Source organism: Amblyraja radiata, chromosome 12, assembly GCF_010909765.2.
Source record: "Amblyraja radiata isolate CabotCenter1 chromosome 12, sAmbRad1.1.pri, whole genome shotgun sequence".
Classification (NCBI taxonomy): domain Eukaryota; kingdom Metazoa; phylum Chordata; class Chondrichthyes; order Rajiformes; family Rajidae; genus Amblyraja; species Amblyraja radiata.
In genome coordinates this window covers 21340795-21360393 of record NC_045967.1, presented here as the reverse complement: position 1 = coordinate 21360393, position 19599 = coordinate 21340795, and the positions used below count along the sequence as shown (strand labels likewise).

At 42.4% G+C, this 19599-nt stretch overlaps 1 pseudogene; it reads right to left on the bottom strand.

Moving 5' to 3' along the window:
- Positions 1-19599, bottom strand: part of LOC116979289 — a 117312-nt pseudogene that overhangs the window by 4603 nt on the left and 93110 nt on the right.

Genomic DNA, 19599 nt, shown 5'->3' with positions numbered 1-19599 from the left:
GGAATTATAGTGACTTGTAATTGGGTTGCTCCAGCAGCTCAGCCAGTGTTCAGCAAAGCGATCATCTAGTCTATGGTTTCTCACAAATGAATAGGAAACCACCTCAGAGCACAGAAATGCATAATTTGTTGGGAGAGATGTCTCGGGTTTCATCCTGATTACGGATGCTGCCTGATGTAGTTTTTATGTTCTCCCTGTGACCGTGTGGGTTTTCTCTGGGTGCTCTGGTTACTCCCACATTTCAAAGACGTGCAAGTCGATAGGTTAATTGGCTTTTGTAACATTGCCCTAGTGTGTGGGAATGTGAAACTGAGATAACTTAGACCTAGTGTACAGGTGATCGTTGGTTGTAATGGACCCGTGGCTGAAGGGCTTGTTTCCATGCTGTTCTCTAAACTAACCTAAACTAAATTAACTCTGTGTCTTACATGAAGGGCTATTGGAATCCCTGAATGGAGGTGATGTGAGTGTAGGGATAGCTGTTGCATCTCCTGCGTTTGCAGGGAAGTGCCCGTGATCAGTTCCTTAGATGTGCAGAACAATGCCAGATGGAATTTAATCCTGATTAGTGCAAGGTGCGGCATTTTGATAGTACAATGAGGATAGAACATAGACAATGAGTGGTAGGGCTATTGAGTTAAAATGGATCTTGCTGTAAAAGTTCAAACGTTCTCTGAAGATGGCAGCAGAGGTAGAGGAAGACATATGGGAATAGTTGCCTTCATTGGCAGGGGCTTAGAATGTAAGGATATTGTACAATTTTATAAATCAGTGTTTAGGTCACAATTAGAGGACTGTGTGCAGCCAGTTCACCACACTATTAGAAGCTAGTGATTGCATTGGAGAGTGCCAGAACACTGGCCAGGATGTCGTCGTCGTCGTCGTCGTCGTCGTCGTCGTCGTCATCGATCATCATCATCATCATCATCATCATCATCGAAAACATCAACGGGCACAGTGCCATACAATGCTAGTATGACAGTGGATCGCAACTTCTACTGAAGTGTGGATGGCCGTTGGCTCATAAGGAAGCTCATCCGCCCTTTGACAGGTCTTGTTTTTGGTCCTGCTGGGGTCCACAGCCCCCTCCTCACCTGGCAAACCAGGTGGGGAGACGGTTTAGGTCCGCCGACTATCCGACCATGGAGCAGATAGCATGGGATTACATGGTACCTGTGGAGGTGGGAACTCCCCCCGATGTGACCAGGACAATTTCCATTATAAGGAGAGATTGGTTTGGCTGTGTTTGTTTTCTTTGGAGCAGAGCAGACTGATGGGGCATTTGATGGAGTAATGTGGCAAAGAAACAGGCACTTCAGCCAATCAATCCACACTGACCGACAAACAACACTAACACGCATCCCTTTTTATACTTCCCAAGTAGTCCTCCTCCAAAGTCTAACCACTTACTCACATACCAGTCAATTGAACCAGTTACAAGGGTCAATTAAGCGACCAACCTGCATATCTTTGGGATGTGGAAGGAAATGGAGCATGTAAGGAAAACAAATGTAGTTACAAGGAGAATAAGCTAACTCCACACAGAAAGCAGCTCAATGTTGGCTCAGCTCAACATTTGAATCAATTAGGTGGGAATGAGAAATAATAAAGTAATACGTTACAGATGGATGCAGTTATGTAGCCTTCCTAGTTAGTTAATTGTAGAACAAAGTAAAAATTAAGGTATAAATAGTAGCCCGCATTAATCATGATGATTTTAGTTATTGTTTAGATTAGACATAGAAACTAGAAACATAGAAATTCAGGTGCAGGAGTAGGCCATTCGGCCCTTCGAGCCTGCACCGCATTCAATATGATCATGGCTGATCATCCAAGCTCAGTATCCCGTACCTGCCTTCTCTCCATACCCTCTGAATCCCTTTAGCCACAAGGGGCACATCTAACTCGCATCTTAAAATATAGCCAATGAACTGGCTCAAATACCCTCTGTGGCAGAGAGTTCCGAGATTCACCAATCTCTGTGTGGAAAAAAGTTTCCTCATCTCGGTTTGAAAAGGAGTTCCCCCTTATCCTTAAGCTGTGACCCTTGTCCTGGACTTCCCCAACATCGGGAGCAATCTTCCTGCATCTAGCCTGTCCAACCCCTTAAGAATTTGTAAGTTTCTATAAGATCCCCTCTCATCTCCTAAATTCTAAGAGTATAAACCAAGTCTATCCAGTCTTTCTTCATAAGACAGTCCCTGACATCCCAGGAATCAGTCTGGTGAACCTTCTCTGCACTCCCTCTGGAAGTGGTGGCGCTGTTAACAGCTGCGGCTCGCCTGCAGTCCATCTGTCTTACTTTTTCTCTGTTGTTTTTTTTGTCTTGTTTTGGTTAAGTTTTAGTTTGTTGGGTTGTGTTAGGGGGGTGAAACATGTCTCTGTCTCTTCCTTCGGGGGATGCGACTTTTTCGTTTCGGATCCCCCTTCTCTGCCTCCGTCTGTGCTGAGGCTTAATGGCGGAGCTGGCGACCTCCAACATGCGACCGACCCCGAGGCTCCGGAGGCAGAGCCAGCCAGAACTTACCAACGCGAGGCTGGATGTCTTCGGGGCTGAGGCAGCGGTTGGCCCGACTTGCTGGTGCGGCGTTCTGGCTTTCGGCGGCGGCCTGGAGATGATGCAGGTGGGGGCTCAGAGCTGAGACTGCGGGACCCGGAGCTGGGGCGGTGGCCTGGAGCGGAGATTGCGGGACCCGGAGCTGGGGCGGCGGCCTGGAGCTGGAGCGGCGGCCTGGAGCGGAGACTGTGGGACCCGGAGCTGGAGCGGCGGCCGGAGCGGAGACTGCGGGAGCCAGAGCTGGGGCGGCGGCCCCGGAGCGGAGACCTGCGGGACCCTGAGCTGGGGCAGCTGTACAACTGCCGTAGAACCTCCCTGCCTCCTATACTCAAATTTTGCTATGAAAGCTAACATAACCATTCGCTTTCTTCACTGCCTGCTGCACCTATTATGCCTATTGTCAATGACTGGTGTACCATGACACCCAGGTCTCGCTGCATCTCCCATTTCCTAATCGGCCACCCTTTAGATAATAGTCTGCTTCTCCTGTTTTGCCCCCAAAATGGATAACCTCACATTTATCCACATTATACTGCATCTGCCAAACATTTGCCCACTCACCCAGCCTAGCCAGTCACCTTGCAGTCTCCTAGCATCTTCCTCACAGCTAACACTGCCCCCCAGCTTAGTGTCATCCGCAAACTTGGAGATATTGCCTTCAATTCCCTCATCCAGATCATTAATATATATTGTAAACAGCTGAGGTCCCAGCACTGAGCCTTGCGGTACCCCACTAGTCACAAATCAACTGACATGGTAGCCTAGTTCATAAAATGGGGACAGTTAGGGACGGTTTCTCAAAGCAACATGATGATGAAACAGGTTATTATTGATCTCCTATTATGGCCTCAAAAAAAAGATTAATATAATAAGGATCTTCTAGAAAATGACTAAACGTGTATGAAATACCAATGTCCTCAAAACTTAAATAAGACAATTACAATGGTATGAGGACAGGGTTGACCAAACTAAACTAAAGGCAAAAACGATAAGATTAATGGTTGCTGGCATTTAAGGACATATTTCATAAATCTCAGCAAATCTTCGTAGTGAGGCAGAACAGCTCTATGACAAGTATATACAATCTGTGTTAGTTAAGGATGGTATCACATTGAAAGAGAATAACATGTTCTGCAAGTAACTAGAAAAGCTATTTTTTGCACATGTACTGTATAGCATTTTGCAAATCTTGATGCAACATTACATCATATAGGTGAGAATCACGCCTGAATTAATGTTTTAAAACGTCTTCACCGTATTTAAGGAAGGATATACTTGCATTGGAGGCAATCAGGAAAAGATATATTAGCTTCATTACAGGGATGAAGGGATTTACCTACAATGAAATGTTGAAAAGGTTGGGCAAAAACCTCAACAATATAAGAAAATGAGAGATGAATTTATTGTGACACTAGACTAAGTGGGACCCGTTGGGTCCCAGTCACACGGGAGGTCTGGTCCCCCAACGCAACCCATTCCCCAATGCATTGTTCCCCATTCACTTGATTCCCCAACACAACCCGTTCCCCCCAACGCAATATTCCACCACTCACCCATAGCCCCTAACTGCGCAGCTCATTTACCCTCATCCCAGCACTCTCCTCCCCCTCCTCTTCATGTGTGGGAGGGGAGGAGGGGAGGGAACGTGGGTGTGTGGTGAGAGGGCAGGAGGGGGAGTGGGGTGTGTATGGGCAGGGTGGGTGGAGGAGGGGGGACAGCATGATGTGGGGGAGCAGGGGGTGGGGTGGGAGGGAGGTGTGTATGTGTTGCAGGGGGGGGTGTGTGGTGGCGGGGGGAGGGTGGTAGCGGGGGGGGTTTGTGGTTGCCGCAGAAACAGCTCGCACTCACTCTCCGCTCTCTGCTCACTCTGCTCCTCAGCTTTCGGCCTCACTCAGCGTCTCCCAGCTCCGGCCTCTGCTCCGGCCTCACTCATGGCTCCCGGCCCCGGTCCTGGCCGCACTTAATAGCTCCCGGCCACACTTAGCGGCTCCACTTGGTGGTCTCCGCAGAAGCTGCCCGCACTTGCTCTCTCCGCAGTCTGCTCTCTACGCACTCTCCGCACTCTCCGCTCACTGCGCACACCGCTCACTCTGCTCCTTCAGCTTTATTCTCCACGCTGCCGATGATTTACAGCAGGTGCCGGATGGGACGGTTTTTATGATTTTTAAACCTTCATAACTTTTGTAATATTCCACCGATCAGAACAAAACTTGGTGCACTTGCAGCACAGGAGAGTGGCAGGTAAGGTGGTGAAAAATCGTAGTGCTATCGGATACCGTTTTTTGCAAAAATGTAAAAATAAGGCAAACCGGAAGAGGACAAGATGAGAGTTTTAGTTAAGTATAGATATAGATAGAGAATAGAATAGAATAGATAGAAGATAGATAGATAGATTTAAGATTCCAAATGGATCCGACAGTATGGATGCTGAAAGCGTGGCGGCATTTGGGACCAGGGAGAATAACTTCACTATATGAGGGTGCACATATTAAAAGGAGATGAGGAAGAATTTTTCTCTCAAAAGATCATGTTCTGTGTATTATATATTCAGGCAGAGATGCACAAACATTTAAATTACAAGAGGGAGCTTGGGAAGTGATTTTGAGGACAAGAATGGATTAACCATACTATGGGAGAGCAATTTCGAGGAAGTGATTTGCCTAATCCTGCTATTTCTTATGTTCTCATAACCATTTTCTGAGCAATACATTTATTCATTTGAGTTTACTTGTATTTCATGCCTGGTAGTATAGGCCGTACAGTACACGTGGTTAGCAGCTTAGTAAAGGTAGGGCCAAAACACATGCAATTGATGGTCTAGTATACCAGGCCACATACAACAGACCAATAGTCTAGTCTGCTAGATCGCACATTAGCCACCATCTAAAGGTCTAGCGTACTAGGCCCAACATTACAAGCAACCTAAATGGCCTAAAATTCTATGCCACAATTTACATGCTCATAGCGAGTATTCTAGGCCTAATATTATGGACAGCTGAAGATTTAGTACGTCAGGTCCTATTTACACGCAGCTGACTTTTTCACTGATGATTATGCAGTTGTCTATAGAAGATACTGTTGATTTTATTGTCACATGTAGTTTTTTCCTCAGGGACTCTTAGTTTGTTGCTCGGTGATTTATTTCCATTGTTAGCAGTGGCCATTCCAAATTCCTCTCATGTATTGCTGATGTAGAAGCAGTGACAGTGAAGTGATTTGGGTTCCACTGTAGTGACAGCAAATATAGTGGGAGAAGGCTCGGCGATAAGTTCCATTGAAGAGGGTGTAAACCAGAGGATTGACACCAGACGAGGTGTAGCCAACCCACACAAAGACGTTGAGGAGATCTCCAATGATGGATTCATTGCAGGATTCCTTGCAGATAACGGACAAAACATTAGTGATGAAGAATGGGCACCACATGACCACAACAAAAAGAAGACAATCCCAAGCACTTTCGAAGCCCTTTGTTCATGTTAATTGATTGCATGGTGCCTTTCCGAAAAAGCTTAGCTTCCTTATTCAAGGGCGATCTTGAGGTTTTGTCTGGAGTCTCTGGCCTTTTTATCATTGCTGCATTTTCTATTAAGTTGCCCTTTTTAAAAAAATGCATGTTTGCTCGTTTTCTTTTTGGTCACCTAAAAAGACACTGATCTGTTTTTGCAGTGTGTGTACCGTCAGGCAGTAGGTAAAAACCATTATAATCAGTGGGATAAAAATGCTACAAAAGAACCAATTAGAAGAAAGCTTTCTTCATTAATAACGCAGCTGTTGACAATAAAAACCCTGGATTCGTCTTCAAGGCCAATAACAAGAATTGGCATTGAGATGCCTGTAAGAGATAATTTAAAGATAATAATAAATCAGTCAAAAATTTATAACAAATTTATAACAAATGAACCTAAGATGCAAATGATAAAGGAACCAGAATAAGATATGAAAACATTACCAGTGATAGACACAAAATGCTGGAGTAACTCAACAGGACAGGCAGCATTTCTAGAGAGAAGGAAAGGGCGACATTTCGGGTCGAGACCCTTCTTCAGACCCCAAAATGTCACCCATTCTTTCTCTCCAGAGATGCTGCCTGTCCTGCTGAGTTACTCCAGCATATTGTGTCTATCTTGGTTTAAGCCAGCAAGGTGCTCCATCCACCCCAGTACTACCTGCCCACATTTGGCTTATATCGCTTTAAACTTTTCCTATCCTGTCCAAATGCCTTTTAAATGTTGTTATAATTTCTGCCTCAACTACCTCCTCCGGAAGTTCATTTTATATACCCATCACCCTGTGTGCGAGGTCAATTGGCTTCTGGTAAATTGCCCCTAGTGTGTTGGACATAGAATTACTGTACGGGTGATCATTGGACAGCATGTGCAGGGAATGCACAGATGATACATTGAATATTGTCTATGGAATTGATGTGATATAATGCACTACAATGTTGAGAACTATATTCTGCACTCTGCTCCGTCTGTTCTACTTGAGTTTGACGATTGTATTTATGTGTGGTATATCTAATCTGTTTGGATAACATGCAAAATAAATCTTCTAAATAATCAATCTAAACCTAAATCTAAGATGAACAGGACATATTTACTCTGTTCTGCCTTGTTATTTCCCCGCTCTATAACTGAATATCAGCAAGACAGAACATTTGGGAAAATGTCATGCAGGTTAATATTGTAGGTAAGTGAGTAACTATTAATTTTGTTCATATTAACCTCCAGGCTACGTTCCATTGCAGAGGAATAAAAACATGCTTTTTTACAGAGATGATAAATCTCAAAAATAATTATCTAATTAGATGGAAATCAAATGACAAAATCATAACTGTGCACCATGCAGCATTCTGAGTTCTATATAATGAAAATATAAGAATGAATTGATTGAACTGAAACAGGGGTTCACATGGTTATGTGGAGAAACAAATACCTAGCGCTAAATGTTATTCCCTTATCCTGTATCGACACACTGTAAATGGCACAATTGTAATCATGTATTGTCTTTTCAGCTGACTGGTTCGCACACAACAAAAGCTTTTCACTGTACCTTGGTACACGTGACAATAGACTAAACTGAAACTGAACTGAAATAAGCAGTTATGACTGGGCTAGAAGCAGAAGAAATATTTACCTACTGAAATGGTCCAGACTGCCATTATTTTTATAAACGCTATGGTTCGTGAGTTGAAGCGGCTATGCTCGATAGGATTACGAATTCCAATGTAACGATCCAATGATATCGCACACAGATGCATGATAGATGCAGTGGAAAGAGAACATCCAAATAAATCCAGATGGGACACAGCTTCTCTGGGAAAGGCCAGATGTTGTCTGAAACACAAAATATTCAGATTACACAAACTCATTAATCCCACTTTTCTCCCCTGATCACTCTTTCTATGAACCACACACACTTGATGGGATCTCTCTATTCAGATCTCTTTTCAGTTAGAGTACCAAACGTTGATCCTTACTTTAATATTGTCCAGTCATCAATCAGTAATAACTCACAGGATCCTCCCCATGACCACAGGACCTGCAATAATGTGCAATGTTGTAAAAGATGATTTTTCCAAAATATTACTTTTATTTGAGCATTTGTCATGAGATTTGCAGAAAACACAATGGTACATACAATTCCCACAAAAGGATTATATGGCATGTTTTATATTAAGAAATTGCAACAGGAAAAAAAATTGCCAATGCTTCACAAAAAAGCACCACCACTCATTGTAATCACCTAATGGTTGAGTCAGGGGCACCTCATCTTGTTGGTCAAATGGTATCCTTTCTTGTCCAGCTTAGTGAGTCTTCTGTTCATCAAGCTGTTGTTAATACAAACTTCCAACCGTATGACAAGGGCACCAGGCATTTGAAAACGTGATGAGTTATCTGATCAATAGAGTGTTGGCCTGATTAATGGGATTTAGATAGAAATAACCAGGAACTGAAACAAATGCTGGAATTGGAATGGATACATTTGCTCATATCAGGTACATAGAGAGGGAAATAAATATGTCATAAAGAGAAAAGATGAAAACAAATAAGAACATTTGAAATATTTAATATTTAATGAAAGAACTGCAGATGCTGGTTTAAAACAAAGATAGGCAGAGAATGCTGGAGTAACTCAGCGGGACAGGTAGCATCTCTGGAGTGAAGGAATGGGTGGTGTTTTGGGTCTGAAGAACTGACTCTCAGTCTGAAGAATGGTCTCGACCAGAAACGTCACCCGTTCCTTCTCTCCAGAGATGTTGCCTGTCCCGACGAGTTACTCCAGCATTCTGTGTTTGAAATCTTCTCTAATTTGAAATCCTTAATGGACTGAAATGTTCTGTTTTTCCTACCAAGCGTGCAACTATTACCAAGGATCAGATTGTTAATAGGGTACTTCCCCTAAAGGTCACTTGATTTCTTGTGGTAGGTTCAATGAGTAATTGTTTTGCAAATGGAGCAAGTGAATGAAACTGGCAGGAGAGTTAAGTACAACTCTTCCTTACTTAACGATTTTCACATCAATCACTCAGCAATTTTCTTCATTGAATTCTGTCACTTTGCTTTTCAAATTGGAGCTATTCCAGCATTAAAAATCCATATGTCCATCAACCTTGGGGCCTTTTCCACAGCTAGTAAACAGAGCAGAAGAAAGATTGTACAAGAACTTGTTGAAACATGTTGTCAGGCATGTGAAGTCAGACACATGAAGTTAGACAGTTATTCTATATCTGTAATCATAACCCATGACGCAAGAGAGCCTTTTAGTAACAGTAGCACACCATAGTCAGGAGTCAAATACAGCAGCTGCTGAGAGAGAGAAAGGGAGAGGGGGAGGGAGGGGGAGAGGAGAGATGAGACATTTTTCGTCATGAAGTTGATGCCGACATAACTTTCTGACAAATACAAAAGAAAATACTGGAAACACTCAGCACCAGGCAGCATCTGTGGAAAGATAAATAGAGAGGTCGTTTTGGAGTGCAGATCTTTCATTAGTTATGAAATGTTAACCCTGTTTCTCTTTCCATGGATGCCGCTTGACCTGCTGAGTGGTTCCAGCATGTTTTGTTTTTTATTTCAGACCTCTAGAAGTTTTTTTTCATTTTCAATAACTTTCTGACAGTCTGCACATATTATTTGTGCCACTGAGGTGCCAACACTATAGTGGGCGGTATTGTAGGTAGTGACGATGGTAGTCAAATATTGCAGCAGAATCTTGTACAGTTGGTCAGGTGGGCTGAGGAATGGTTGATAGAACCTAATACAAAGGCAGGGCTTAAGGTGAATGATAGGGCTCTGGAGAGTGTTGTAGAGAGAGGGATCTAGGAATACAGGTACATAGTTCCTTGAATGTGGCATCACAGGTATATAGGGTGGTCAAATGGCTTTTATCCGTCAGAGTATTGAGTATAGAAGTTGAGACATCATATTTTTTGTATAAGACATTAGTGAGGCTACATGTAAAGTATTGTGTTCAGTTTTGGTCACCATGTTATAAGGGAAAACTGGATATGGTGCAGAGAAGATTTACAAGGAAATTGTCAGGGCCTGAGCTATCGGGAGAAGCTGAACAGGCTATGACTTTATTCCTTGCAATGCATGAGGATGAGGCATGATCCTATAGAGGTGTACAAAATTATGAGAGGAAAAGATCAGGCAAATGCACAGTCTTGCTCAGAGTAAGGGAATCGAGAACCAGAGGGCATATGTTTAAGATTAGGAAGGAAAGATTTAATTGGAACCTGAGGGGTATTTTTTTTACTTGAATGTTGGTGGATATATGTTTCAAGCTGCCAGAGGAGATAGTTGAGGCAGGTACAATCATAACATTTAAGGGACAATTGGACCATATGGATAGGATAGGTTTAGAGGGTTGTGTGCCAAGCATAGGCAGGTGTGTCTAGTGTAGATGGGGCATGCTAGTCATAGACAAGTTGGGCCGAAAGGCCTGTTTTCATGCTGTCTGCCTGTATGACTCTGTGACATTGAGTTTTCTCTCTTGTCCTGGGCTCATAGAAGTATATCATGTTATAATTGAAGCCAGTGTGATATATAGCTGTGCCAGATTCATAGTGGAATTTGAACATTCTTTAAGCCTTGCCGTCTCAGTGTTCCTAACCTGAAAAATGTTAGTAAGAAAACAATTACACACCTGAGACTATGAATCAAAACCTCAGGATAAACTTCAGTACCAACTACTTAAAAGAGAAAATATGTGACAGATGTCATTAATTAAGAGTTAAATCAGCTGTGAGATTTCATAATAAGGACTTGTCTATGATTATTCAACCTTCCCTTAGTACAGAACATTTCCCATGCCACTCCCAGGCTAGGAAAGGTGTGAAAGAATGAACAAGAAATCATAGATTTTGTTAGCTTAATGTTTATTATCAGGAAATTAAGGATGATTAACAATCATAGAAACATAGAAAATAGGTGCAGGAGTAGGCCATTCGGTATTTCGAGCCTGCACCGCCATTCGATATGATCATGGCTGATCATCCAACTCGGTATTCCATCTCTGCCTTCTCTCCATACCCCCTGATCCCTTTAGCCACAAGGGCCACATCTAACTCCCTCTTAAATATAGCCAATGAACTGGCCTCAACTACCTTCTATGGCAGAGAATTCCACAGATTCACCACTCTCTGTGTAAAAAATGATTTTCTCAACTCGGTCCTAAAAGACTTCCCTCTTATCCTTAAACTGAGACCCCTAGTTCTGGACTTCCCCAACATCGGGAATAATCTTCCTGCATCTAGCCTGTCCAACCGCTTAAGAATTTTGTAAGTTTCTATAAGATCCCCCCTCAATCTTCTGAATTCTAGTGTGTACAAGCCGAGTCTATCCAGTCTTTCTTCATATGAAAGTCCTGCCATCCCAGGAATCAGTCTGGTGAACCTTCTCTGTACTCCCTCTATGGCAAGAATGTCTTTCCTCAGATTGGGAGACCAAAACTGTACGCAATACTCCAGGTGCAGTCTCACCAAGACCCTGTACAACTGCAGTAGAACCTCCCTGCTCTTATACTCAAATCCTTTTGCTATGAATGCTAACATACCATTTGCTTTCTTCACTGCCTGCTGCACCTGCATTCCTACTTTCAATGACTGGTGTACCATGACACCCAGGTCTCGTTGCATCTCCCCTTTTCCTAATCGGCCACCATTCAGATAATAGTCTACTTTCCTGTTTTTGCCACCAAAGTGGATAACCTCACATTTATCCACATTATACTGCATCTGCCATGCATTTGCCCACTCACCCAACCTATCCAAGTCACCTTGCAGCCTCCTAGCATCCTCCTCACAGCTAACACTGCCCCCCAGCTTCGTGTCATCCGCAAACTTGGGGATGTTGCATTCAATTCCCTCATCCAGATCATTAATATATATTGTAAATAGCTGGGGTCCCAGCACTGAGCCTTGCGGTACCCCACTAGTCACTGCCTGCCATTCTGAAAAGGACCCGTTTACTCCTACTCTATGCTTCCTGTCTGCCAGCCAGTTCTCTATCCACATCAATACTGAACCCCCAATACCGTGTGCTTTAAGTTTGTATACTAATCTCTTATGTGGGACCTTGTCGAAAGCCTTCTGAAAGTCCAGATATAACACATCCACTGGTTCTCCCTTATCCACTCTACTAGTTACATCCTCGAAAAATTCTATAAGATTCGTCAGACATGATTTACCTTTCATAAATCCATGCTGACTTTGTCCAATGAATTCACCACTTTCCAAATGTGCTGCTATCCCATCTTTAATAACTGACTCCAGAATTTCCCCACCACCGATGTTAGACTAACTGGTCTGTAATTCCCCGTTTTCTCTCTCCCTCCCTTTTTAAAAAGTGGGGTTACATTAGCTACCCTCCAGTCCTCAGGAACTACTCCAGAATCTAAAGAGTTTTGAAAAATTATCACTAATGCATCCACTATTTCTGCGGCTACTTCCTTAAGTACTCTGGGATGCAACTTATCTGGCCCTGGGGATTTATCGGCCTTTAATCCATTCAATTTATCTAACACCACTTCCCGGCTAACCTGGATTTCACTCAGTTCCTCCATCTCATTTAACCCCCGGTCCCTTGCTATTTCTGGCAGATTATTTATGTCTTCCTTAGTGAAGACAGAACCAAAGTAGTTATTCAATTGGTCTGCCATGTCCTTGTTCCCCATGATCAATTCACCTGTTTCTGACTGCAAGGGGTCTACATTTGTTTTAACTAATCTTTTCCTCTTCACATATCTATAAAAACTTTTGCAGTCAGTTTAAGAGTAGATCCTTAAGAGTAGAATAATCGACCACCTTGTTAGACTTGAGACTTTAGAGATACAGCATGGAAACAGGCCCTTTGGCCCACCGAGTTCAAGATGACTAGCGATCACCCCGCCAATAGCACTATCCGACACACTAGGGACAATTTACAATTTTATCGAAGCCAAGGAAACCGGAGCACCCGGAGAAAACCAACGTGATCACAGGGAGAATGTACTGTACAAACTCCATACAGACAGCACCCGTATTCAGTATTGAACATGGGTCTCTGGCACTGTTAGGCAGCAGCTCTACTGCTACTCCACTGTGCCACCCCTTAATTCACTATTGATCAAGAAAGTCGACAAACCAGATTACATTTTTAAAGATGTAACAAGGTAGTGAGCTGGAGAGTAAATATGGATGAAATAAAGGTGCACAAGCAGCATCTTGAGAAGAGGGTAAATGTTGCAATTATTCGTCATACAGTGGAAACAGGCCCTTCGGCCCGACATGCCCACACTGGTCGTCATGTCACAGCTACACTAATCCCAACTGCCTGTTTGGCCCATATCCCTCTAAACCTGTCCTATGATATCATATAGAATGGTCTAGTACAGGAACAGACCCTTGGACCACAATGTCTGCGACCAACATAATGCCAAATTAAACTAAACTCCTATGCCTGCATATTAGCCATATCCCTCAATTCTCTGTCAAATCATATGCTATGTACTGGTCCAGGAACACCGAGGCACCGTATAAGAAGGGATAGAGCCATCTGTATTTCTGAGGAGGCTTCACTCTTTCAACATCTGCAGTAAGATGCTGCAGATGTTCTACCAATCAGTGGTGGCCAATGCCATCTTCTTTGCTGTGCTGGGGTGGCAGGACGAAGGCCGTGGACAGAATTAACAAGCTCATCAGGAAGGCTGGCTCCTTCCTGGGGGTGGAGTTGGATTCACTGGAGATGGTCTTGGAGGGGAGGATGCTCCTCAAACTGTGGAGCATCTTGGACAATACAGCTCACCACTATGACGCACTGGTCTACCTGAGGAGCACCCTCATCAACAGACTGGTTCCACCAAGATGCAGAACAGAACGCCATATGAGATCCTTTTTCCCTGTGGCTATCAAAATGCACAACTCCTCCCCATTCTATCATGGGGTAGACTGACTCCCCCCCCCCCCCACCATTTTTTCATGTTTAATGTATCTTGTTGTGTTTTATGACTGTTGGCAGAACAATTTCCTTCCTGTGAAAAATAAAGTTCTATCGTATCTGTCGTATCATACGGGTACCTAGTCAAATAAGTAGACAGATGACTGAAAGATGCCAAAGCAACAGTGTTGGCTTAACAGATGACTTTAACGTCACCAATATTGATTGGTACTTGCTCAGTGTCAAAGGCTTAGACAAGAGAGCATTTGTTCAGTACATCCAAGTCAATTCAAGAGTCAAGAGTCAAGAGTGTTTGATTGTCATATGTCCCGAAACAGAACATTGAAATTTCTAAGGGTCTGTCCCACTGTGGCGACCTAATTGGCGAGTTTAGAAGAGTTTAGGATAGTTTGAAAAAATGTCATGTTGAAGACCTCTTTCGACTATGTAGAAGACCTCCTTCGACCTCCTTTGACTATGTTGATGACTAGCTTCGACTAGCTTCGGGAAAATTGGACACCAAGTAGTTGAGAGTAAAGGCGACCTCCTTCGATCTCCTTTGACCTCCTTCGACCTCTCTTCGACTATGTTGATGACTACCTTCGACTACCCTTGATTACCTACGAATAACATGCCGACCTACTACGACCCACTTCGACTAAACCTACGAGTAAAAAAAGTATCGATTTTTTCCATGGCGACCTTTTCTTACTCGCGGGCATTTTTCAACATGTTGAAAAATAAGCCGCGATAGTGATCACAACTCCATACGTTTTAAGGTTGTTATGAATACGGTTAGGACTGGACCGGCCGAGTTACTCCAGCTTTTTATGTCTAGCCTTGGATTTGATGGCAAGTACAAGCATGGATAGGACTCCGAACCTCCAGTGTATTTTGCAGCGCACAGGCGTGATTGTCCAGGATTTGCTGGGATGCATGATTTTCTGTGGATTGCTTGCAATGTTTTTCAGCTGTGAATTTGTGATCAGAAATGAGTTGCTTACTTGTTAAGTATCATTTATGACATTACTCATATCCTGTGACCTATTTTTCGGAAAAGAGGTCGCACACATATCTTACCACACTGTAATGTTTTTGAATCATTTTGCACGCATGTGTAGCTGCAGAGCACCCTAGCGTAAAATTCTATCATGTAGCAAATACCACTGATTTGTGTGACAGAAATTTTTGATTAAAGAATTCTAATAAGAATAAGTGTCATATAAAAGTCTTCAGTGAAATATGTTCCCCGTGTGAATTTAGATGATACAGAAAGGACAGAGAATATTCATTAAGAGAATGGAAAACAAGATTTATGCCATTTGTCAGGATTGTACAAAGGGTTATTTTAAGTAGGCATCCTCATTCTCTAATAAGGATGGCAAGGATTTGTTCTGGAAAGGTTCAATGTTATTTTGTTATTTACCTTAAAACAGTTGTGACAGTAAGGCACTAGGTCAATTATTACAGTCATGTTATTTCAGTTACATGGCCTGTTCAGAATTCTCCCTCTTTATTCACACTCTCTCTTGAACACAGCACCATATGCTCTTTGCTTGATGGGGCAGCAATTATGGGCAACTATTATGTACATCTTATAAATTTGTAAAACACTGAAATTACTGTGTGATGTGAGAGGTAATGTTGTTCCTGAGTGAGACCATTACACCCAGTTTAAGGTCATGAGGTCATAAGGAATAGGAGTAGTATTAGGCCATTCGGCCCATCAAGTCTACACCACCATCAATCATTGGGACAGGTGTTGCACCTCCTGCAGTTACAGGGGAGAGTACCGAGTGAGGGGGTGGTTTGGGTGGGAAGGTGGGATGGTGAGAAACGAAGGAGTTGTGGAGGGAGCATTCTCTGCAGAAGGTGGAAAGGGGTGGAAATGGGCAGATGTGTCTGCGGAAAACGGAAAGGGGTGGAGATGGGAAGAAGCCTCTGCAGCCCTTCCAGGTGAGAGAGGTTCACGTTCCCCTCCTCTAACCTCATCTTCTGCATCTGGTGTTCCTGATGTGGTTTCTTGCACATTGGCAAGACCAAGCATATTCTGTCATCAGATATTCATCTGATGTGTCCAGCCCACCTGATCTGCGATACTTTCAACAAATTGGTTGTCTGGAATCTTGTCGCCACTTGTGAAGTACTCTGTGCAAACAGTTCATGTGGATGTGGGTTATAGTCTGGTATGTCTGCTGTACACTGTCCAGGTCTTGCAAGCATAGAATAAGGTGAATACGACAACAGCATGGCACACCTTCAGCTTGGCCTTTAGGCTGATTCCTCTTTATTCGCACATTTTACTTCTCCGTAATCCAAAGCAGAACTGTATTCTGCTATACTGCTGTTGGTGTTCTACTAATACCATATTTAGATAAAATTAAGACAATCTATAAATGATTTTCATAAACGACCAACACAGGATCAACGCTCCTGAGCAATATTCAGTCACACACACAACAGTTAAGCTAGATAATGCTAAATTCCTGCAATTGATTTTCAAATATTTTTAATAACTGTTTAGAGATGATAAAAATATACACTTTGTCAAGCAAAATAACTTCCTTTGTGAGTACAACTGTTGGAAGATAACTAGTTAAACCTGCATATCCAAGTCTATACAAAACACATAAAATCAAATAAGGAAATAAATCAATCTATTGAAGCAGGGGCCTTGTTTGTTACCTCCTGTCTCATAATGATTTACATTTGATTTTGTCAGATCCTGAAAGCAATATGTTGTTTGTAACCAGAGTATATTGTTTGGAACCAATCCAGAGTGTAATTGCAATATCAGAAAAGGTTATATGTTTAATCATTAGAATATTGTGACCTGCACACTTTACAATGTTATTTAAAATGAATTGAGTTGCAATAATTAATATAAATGACAGCTGACCTTATTAAAAAAGAAGACCTAGTCAAATCTGCCAGATAAATTGGAAGGTGAGATTTAAAATGAAAGTATAGTCATGACAGAAAAGTGAATTTGGAATGAAAAGCTTAATAGGAAGAATGACATTCTTAGGTAAATGTGTGCGTATATTTTGGAGACTAGTGGATTCTAATATACAGTTACTCTTGCGCCTCACCTCATTGTGCCAGCTATCTCCAGGTCAAAAACTGTGGTTGGATACATTTTAGACAAGTTGGTAACATGATTTTCAAATTCTCAATGGTTTCACCAATATATCTTTCATTGAGTCACTCGTCCTGTTTACACCACTTGAAACGGGCAAAAAGGCTGTCAATAGATTTGTCACAAAAATGCCATTTAGCTTGAACATTTTATGGCGATTAATGAAATTCTAAATATAGTATCTTGCCTCCTGCGTGCCTGTGTCAAGGAGGTCTCTGAGCAGTTACAGAGCATTCTCAAGAAGGAAACAACATATCATATAACCATATAATAACAATTACAGCACGGAAACAGGCCATCTCGACCCCTCTAGTCCGTGCCGAACACATAATCTCCCCTAGTCCCATATACCTGCGCTCAGACCATAACCCTCCATTCCTTTCCCATCCATATAACTATCCAATTTATTTTTAAATGATAAAAACGAACCTGCCTCCACCACCTTCACTGGAAGCTCATTCCACACAGCTACCACTCTCTGAGTAAAGAAGTTCCCCCTCATGTTACCCCTAAACTTCAGTCCCTTAATTCTCAAGTCATGTCCCCTTGTTTGAGTCTTCCCTACTCTCAGTGGGAAAAGCTTTTCCACGTCAACTCTGTCTATCCCTCTCATCATTTTAAAAACCTCTATCAAGTCCCCCCTTAACCTTCTGCGCTCCAAAGAATAAAGCCCTAACTTGTTCAACCTTTCTCTGTAACTTAGTTGCTGAAACCCAGGCAACATTCTAGTAAATCTCCTCTGTACTCTCTCTATTTTGTTGACATCCTTCCTATAATTAGGCGACCAAAATTGTACACCATACTCCAGAATTGGCCTCACCAATGCCTTGTACAATTTTAACATTACATCCCAACTTCTATACTCAATGCTCTGATTTATAAAGGCCAGCACACCAAAAGCTTTCTTTACCACCCTATCTACATGAGATTCCACTTTCATGGAACTGTGCACAGTTATTCCCAGATCCCTCTGTTCACCTACATTCTTCAATTCCCTACCATTTACCATGTACGTCCTATTTTGATTTGTCCTGCCAAGATGTAGCACCTCACACTTATCAGCATTAAACTCCATCTGCCATCTTTCAGCCCACTCTTCCAACTGGCATAAATCTCTCTGTAGACTTTGAAACTCTACTTCATTACCCGCAACCCCACCTATCTTAGTATCATCTGCATACTTACTAATCCAATTTACCACACCATCGTCCAGATCATTGATGTACATGACAAACAACAGTGGACCCAACACAGATCCCTGTGGCACCCCACTCGTCACTGGCCTCCAACCTGACAAACAACCATCCACCATTACTCTCTGGCATCTCCCATTCAGCCACTGTTGAATCCATCTTGCTACTCCACCATTAATACCCAACCATTGAACCTTCTTAACCAACCTTCCATGAGGAACCTTGTCAAAGGCCTTACTGAAGTCCATATACACAACATCCACTGCTTTACCCTCATCAATTTCCCGAGTAACATCTTCAAAAAATTCAAGAAGATTAGTTAAACATGACCTTCCAGGCACAAATCCATGTTGACTGTTCCTAATCAGACCCTGTTTATCCAGATGCTTATATATATTATCTCTAAGTATTCTTTCCATTAATTTGCCCACCACTGACGTCAAACTAACAGGTCTATAATTGCTAGGTTTACTCTTAGACCCCTTTTTAAACAATGGAACAACATGCGCAGTACGCCAATCCTCCGGCACTATTCCCGTTTCTAATGACATTTGAAATATTTCTGCCGTAGCCCCTGCTATTTCTACACTAACTTCCCTCAATGTCCTAGGGAATATCCTGTCCGGACCTGGAGACTTATCCACTTTTATATTTCTCAAAAGTGTCAGTACTTCCTCTTCTTTGATCCTCATAGTTTCCATAGCTACTCTACTTGTTTCCCTTACCTCACATAATTCAATATCCTTCTCCTTGGTGAATACCGAAGAAAAGAAACTGTTCAATATCTCCCCCATCTCTTTGGCTCTGCAGATAGTTGGCCACTCTGACTCTCTAATGGACCAATTTTATCCCTCGTTATCCTTTTGCTATTAATATAGCGGTAGAAACCCTTCGGATTTACTTTCACCTTACTTGCCAAAGCAACCTCATATCTTCTTTTAGCTTTTCTAATTTCTTTCTTAAGATTCTTTTTACATTCTTTATACTCCTCAAGCACCTCATTTACTCCATGCTGCCTATAACTATTGTAGATCTCCCTCTTTTTCCGAACCAAGTGTCCAATTTCCCTTGAAAACCATGGCTCTTTACAATTTTTACGATTTCCTTTCAACCGAACAGGGACATAAAGATTCTGTACTCTTAAAATTTCACCTTTAAATGTACTCCATTTCTCTTCCACATCTTTCCCATAAAACAAACTGTCCCAATTTACTCCTTTTAAATCCTTTCGCATCTCCTCAAAGTTAGCCTTTCTCCAATCAAAAATCTCAACCCTAGGTCCAGTTTTGT